The following is a 5,899-nucleotide window of genomic DNA, read 5'->3' on the forward strand; positions in this document are numbered from 1 at the left end:
CACCCATTTTCCTGCAAATGACATAATTTTGCTCTTCCTTATGGCTGAATAGAGCTCCATTGTGTATATGTATTCCATTTTCTTTATCCATTAATCTGTTTAGGGACATCTCGGAACACACTCTTTGAGAGAGTCCAGTTAGAGGCTGAGAAGATGGCTTGGTGGTATGTCATAGCTATTTAGTGCACAGTTGGCTCCCAGGCCCAGCACCAGCCCACAAAAGCTTTGCCCTCTGCCACAGTAGCAGTGCTCCTTGGCTGTCGCCCACTCGGCACAATTCTTTCTGAGATGCCCCTTCCAGCCTGGTGTGTGTGACAGGAAGAGCCATTGCTCTCAGTATTCTCACAGAATGCCAAAGAGCATGGAGGGGCGTCCGTCTCACACTGTCATCAGCTATGCGACCACAGTGCCTGGTCAGCTTCTAGGGGATACTGGCATCACTACTGATGCACGGGATGAAGATGGGGGGTCCTGGGGACCTGTGTCAGGTAGAAGCCTAAGTATGCCTAAGTAGTCTAGCCTCCAACAGAAACAAATGGCATCACAAATGGGGTATCTGAGGAACGTGCAATGGAAGGTGGTGCGTTAATCACACCTTCTGTCACTGTGACAAATTCCTGGGAGAAATGGCCTAAAGAAGGAAAGATGTATTTTTAGGCTCAGGCTTTCCCAGTCCAGGCCCGTGGTTGCTGGTGCTATTATTTCTGAACCTGTGGTGAGGCAGGGCGGGGCGGGGGAAGGCTGGGGTGGAGCAGAGCTGCTTCCTGCAGGGCAGCCAGGGAGCAGGGAGGCAGGAAGAAGCCAAGCCATGCTTCAGAGGCACTCTCAAGAACGCCATCCTCCAGGCTGGCCCCCTTTACTAAAGTTCCCTCCATCTCCCAAAATAGCCCCGCAAGCTGGGGACCAAGCCTTCTATCCTTGAGCTTGTGGCAGACATGTCATGCTGAAGCCATCACAGAGCAAGTATAAAAGTGTAGAAAGGGCTACAAGGGGCAAAGGAGTGGCCAAACATCACAGGATGCCAGGGCCATCAGGAAGCTGTCAACTCTGGACCTGAGGGTCGGAGGAGGGAGTGGGTAAAGGGAAGCCAGCTGATAAGGCCTGCAACCTGGTACGGGGAATGCAGCCATTCACCACATGGGGCCAGCAGGCAGTAGATGCCCTACCTCCACTGCCCTCCAGTCTCTTTCACCACCACCTTGGCCAGGAACCAGGGCAAAGGAGCCTGGATGAAGCAGGTCATGAAATTCAGCATTGCAGGCTGCTGAGTGGGGCGGAGGAGGGTACAGAACACCGAGAGAGTATGTTTGGAGTCATAGTCTCTTCAATGGCGCTGTAATAGATTCCCGCAGCCTGGGGCATCTCTAAAGAACAGAGAGTTATTGGTTCCCACGTCCTGACTGCTAGGAAATCCAATATTAACACGGCAACTGGTGAGAACCTTCTTGTTGCCTCATAACATAGTAGAAGGAAGAAGAACAAGAGAGTGAGAGAAGGAGAGGGAATGGAGGAAAGAATAGGAAAGAAGGGGAAGGAAAGGGAGAGGATGAGAAAATAGGAGAGAAAAGAAGGAGGGGAGGGAACCTCAGAGAGAGAAGGGGAGCAAGCTAGAGGGTTCAATTGCCCCCCACCCACCCCCACACAGTAATGATAAAGGCATCAGGTCTCTTATGACCTAAACACTTCTTAAAGTTTCTTCTCCTCCTCCATCTTCTTCTTTCTCTCCTCCCCGCCCCTCCTCCCCCACAGGACCTCACTACTTACTATGTAGCCTAAGTTGGCCTCAAGTTTACTATTGTACAATAGCCCACACTATCCAGAACTTGTGATCCTCCTACCTTTGACTCCTGAGTGCTGGCATCACAGTCATGTGCCACCATGAAGGTCCCACCTTGTCATAGTTAGGTTCGCATTACTGGCAGAAATCTCCTGGCTGAGAGCAGCTTGTGGGAAAAAGGGTTTATTTTGACTTATAGTCTCAAGGGGAAGCTCCATGATGGCAGGAGAAAATGATGCCATGAGCAGAGGGTGGATATCACCCCCTGGCCAACATCAGGTGGACAACAGCAACAGAAGAGTGTGCCAAACACCGACAAGAGGAAACTGGCTATAACACCCATAATCCCACCCCCATCAATACACTGCCTTCAGGAGGTATTAATTCCCAAATCTCCATCAGCTGGGAACCTAGCATTCAAAACACCTGAGTTTATGGGGGACACGATAACCATACATGTCAAAAAAAAAAAAAATACAGCGGATTCAGTCCAAATTCAAAAGTCCCTATAGGGCTGGCGAAATGTCTTAATGGTTAAGGCACTTGCCTGAAAAGCCTAAGGATCCAGGTTTGATTCCCCAGGATCCATGTAAGCCAGATGTACATGGTGGCACATATGTCTGAAGTTCATTTGCAGTGACTAGAGGCCCTGACACACCCATTCTCTCTCTCTCATAAATAAATAAATAAATATTTTTTTAAAGTCCCTGTAGATTTTATCAGCCCTAGTGATGTTCAAACATACTCATAATTCAAGGTCTTTTAACTGAGCCATAATACCAAAAACAAATAATAATGGCACAGAATAAACATTCATACTGCAAAAGATGGCATTGGGTATAGCAAAGAAATATTCAACCAATACAAGATTGAAAACAACCAGGGCAAAAATCAAACTCTGTAGCTCCAAGTCCAATAACTCTAACCAGTGACAAGTCTCTAAGTCTGATAATTCTAACCAGTGTTCTAATTCTGCCCCTCCAGCTAGGCTACTCACAGTCCTCCATGATGGCAGGGGGAAATGATGGCATGAGCATAGGGTGGATATCACCTCCTGGCCAACATCAGGTGGACAACAGCATCTGGGGCCAGCAGTTCTCTTTAGCAGCCATCTTCTGGTCCCATAATCTCCCCTGGATCCTTACTGCAACCCACAGTTCATCCTCATGGCTCCATCGGGTCTCCATGCAGGCAACCAGCAAACCTGCTTCACACTGTCCATGGCCATTTCCAAAACACAAGACTGTATTGCAAATTCAGTGACCCTCTCTTTCCTGCATCTCTTATACTCCATAGTACCAGGTAGGGTGTCAAGTTGTTAGTCTAGGGGAAGAGTAAAGCAGACTTTGAAGAATAGGACACTCCTTGAGCACTCAGGCCTCTTCAAGAGAGTTTGCATTCTTCCTGTTGCCCCAATCTCAAAGGTTGTAATCTTTCACCCAATTTCAGCTAAACAGGCAGCAGTTTTGGCCCAAAGATTTTTATGAGCCATATCCCTCTGCACACACCAATCCATTTCTACACAATGTAACTCTGTACAAGTTCTCAGGACATGAGCATAATAGCAAGCCTCTCAAACTGCTTGTAGCCCAGTCCAGGCAAAGCTCTTTCTCACCCTAATAAGCCAAGTCTCACAGTCCATAGTTCTTACTGCATTCAGGTCTTTCAACTCTAACCAGAATAGTTCATCAAGCTGTATTTACAGTGCTGCAAGACATCTCTTAGGCCAAGGTTTCAAATCCTTCACATTCCTCTTGAAAATCAGCTCCAAAAGGCCAAAGCCACACAATCAGGTGTCTAGCAGCAATCCCACTCCTCAGTACCAACTTTACTATTGCAAGCAGGTTCAGATTCACATTGCTGGAAGAAATCACCTGACCAATAGCAACTTGTGGGGAAAAGGTTTATTTTTGCTTACAGACTTGAGGGGATGCTCCATGATGGCAGGGGAAATGATGGCATGAGCAGAGGGTGAACACCTGGCCAATAGCAGGTGGACAACAGCAACAGGAGAGTGTGACAAATATTGGCATGGGGAATCTGGCTATAATACCCATAATCCCACCCCCAACAATATACTGCCTCCAGGAGGCATTAATTCCCAAATTTCCATTAACTGGGAACCTAGCATTCAGAACACCTTTTTTTATTATTATTAATTAGTTTCGTACTCAGTGAATATAGTAATTTGGTACCATTGTTAGGCTCATCTATGTCCTACCCCGTCCCCCTGGCCCCTCTTTGTTGAGGTATATGGGTTGTGCATCGTGGAGTTAGCCCACAGTTATGGGTAGGAGAAATGTCTCTGCGTATTATGACCCAACATGTGGCTCTGACATTCTTTCCACCCCCTTTTTCTGCAAAATTTCCCTGAGTCATTTTGGGTTCATTTTTGGTCTGCTTCAGTGAGGAGGTGTTGGGGGCCTCTGGGGCTCTGGATATCTGATTTGGTAGGAGTTGATTGTTCTCTGTGTCAATCTCCTTCACCCGTACTGGTACCCGATTCACCAAGTAAACAGCACCCTTGATTGTTTCACCAATTATTATTAGTTTCATCTGGGGCCCTTTTGAGGTATGATGGGGTGGTTCTCTCCTTAGGATCTGCGTTTATCTGAAAAAGAGAAGCAGATTCTCCAACAGAGAGTAAAGTTAGCCCCAGACAAATGGGATAACCCTTATTTTTTTAATAGAGAATTTAATAGGTGTAGGCCCTGTTGTAGCCCATGATTGGCAGAACACTTAATTTTATGGGGGACACTACACACTTCTTACTATAGTTACAGTGGCAACTAAATTTTAACGCGAGTTTTGGAAGGAGCAAACTTTCAAGCCATAGCATAGGGACAAATGGGATCTGCCCAACACAGTGTCCTGCAGGGGAAGCAGCAGCAGGCTGCACAAGCCACGCCCAGAAGCTCTCATGGGACACTGTAGCAGATGTAGGAAAGAATTTCAGAAATAAGGTCATGCATGTGACCTCATTTATACCTATTAATGCCTGGGGAGACTCAGCACCAGGCATTCCCAAAGCCCTGCTCCTCTGAGGTTGTAGCAGGGAGACAATGTCCTGGTTGCAAAGACCAGTGGGATCCCCAGAGGTTCACTTTGCTCTGCAGACCTTTTCACCTCTAAGTACCTTGGCTGCCAGGGCAGCCTCAAGGGAGTACAGCTTCCCCCTTGCCTTTCACATCTGCCATCCTGACACTAAGTACCCAGGCTGAGAGCAGACTCCACAGGTTAGGGACACAGTGCCCGACAAGGCTGCCCTCGCTTCTGACGTCAGCTGCAAGCTTCCAGTTTTGGCTACAAAATCATGCTTTCCCACACTTCCTTGTAGGTGATCATTTTCTAGAACTTCCAGAAATCAGGAAACCAGTTTGTGATTTCCATTCTATCCTGAAGGACATACATCGAAGCCAAGGCAAATATAGACCCTGAGGGTGAGGGCCAAGAGGGCCTGGAATACAGACCTGTGTTTTCTCCACATGGATCCAGGTTACCTCTCCTTCCAATGTGTCCAGAGTTTTTACAGGGGCCTCATGACACAGGCATCATTGAGTTGTTAGCTGTGTGGTTAAATGTTATATTAGCTTCTTTTCTCACTGATGTGATACTTAATAGAGGAATGGTTTATTCTGACTCAGTTCAAGAGTAGAGAACATCATGGTGGGGAAGCTGTGGCAAGAAGTTGGTGGTGCTGGTCACATTGCAGCTAAAGGCAGAAAACAGAGAGGGGCTGGAGAGATGACTGAGTGGAGACGGTGCTTGCCTGTGAAGCCTAACGATCCGGGTTTCATTCCCCAGACCCAAGCAAGCCAGATGCACAAGATGGCGCATGTGTCAGGAGTATGTCTGCGGTGGCTTGAGGCCCTGGTGTGCCCATCCTCTCTCTCTCTCTCAAATAAATAAAAGTATTTAACAAAGAAAACAGAGACAGCTGGGCATGGTGGCACATGCCTTTAATCCCAGGACTTGGGAGGCAGAGGTAGAAGGATTGCCATGAGTTTGAGGCCACCATGAGACTCCATAGTGAATTCCAGGTCAGCCTGGGCTACAGTGAGACCCTACCTCAAAAATCCAAAAAAAAAAAAAAAAAAAAAGAAAGAAAGAAAAAAAAATCAG

Source organism: Jaculus jaculus, chromosome 6 (genome assembly GCF_020740685.1).
Source record: "Jaculus jaculus isolate mJacJac1 chromosome 6, mJacJac1.mat.Y.cur, whole genome shotgun sequence".
Classification (NCBI taxonomy): Eukaryota; Metazoa; Chordata; class Mammalia; order Rodentia; family Dipodidae; genus Jaculus; species Jaculus jaculus.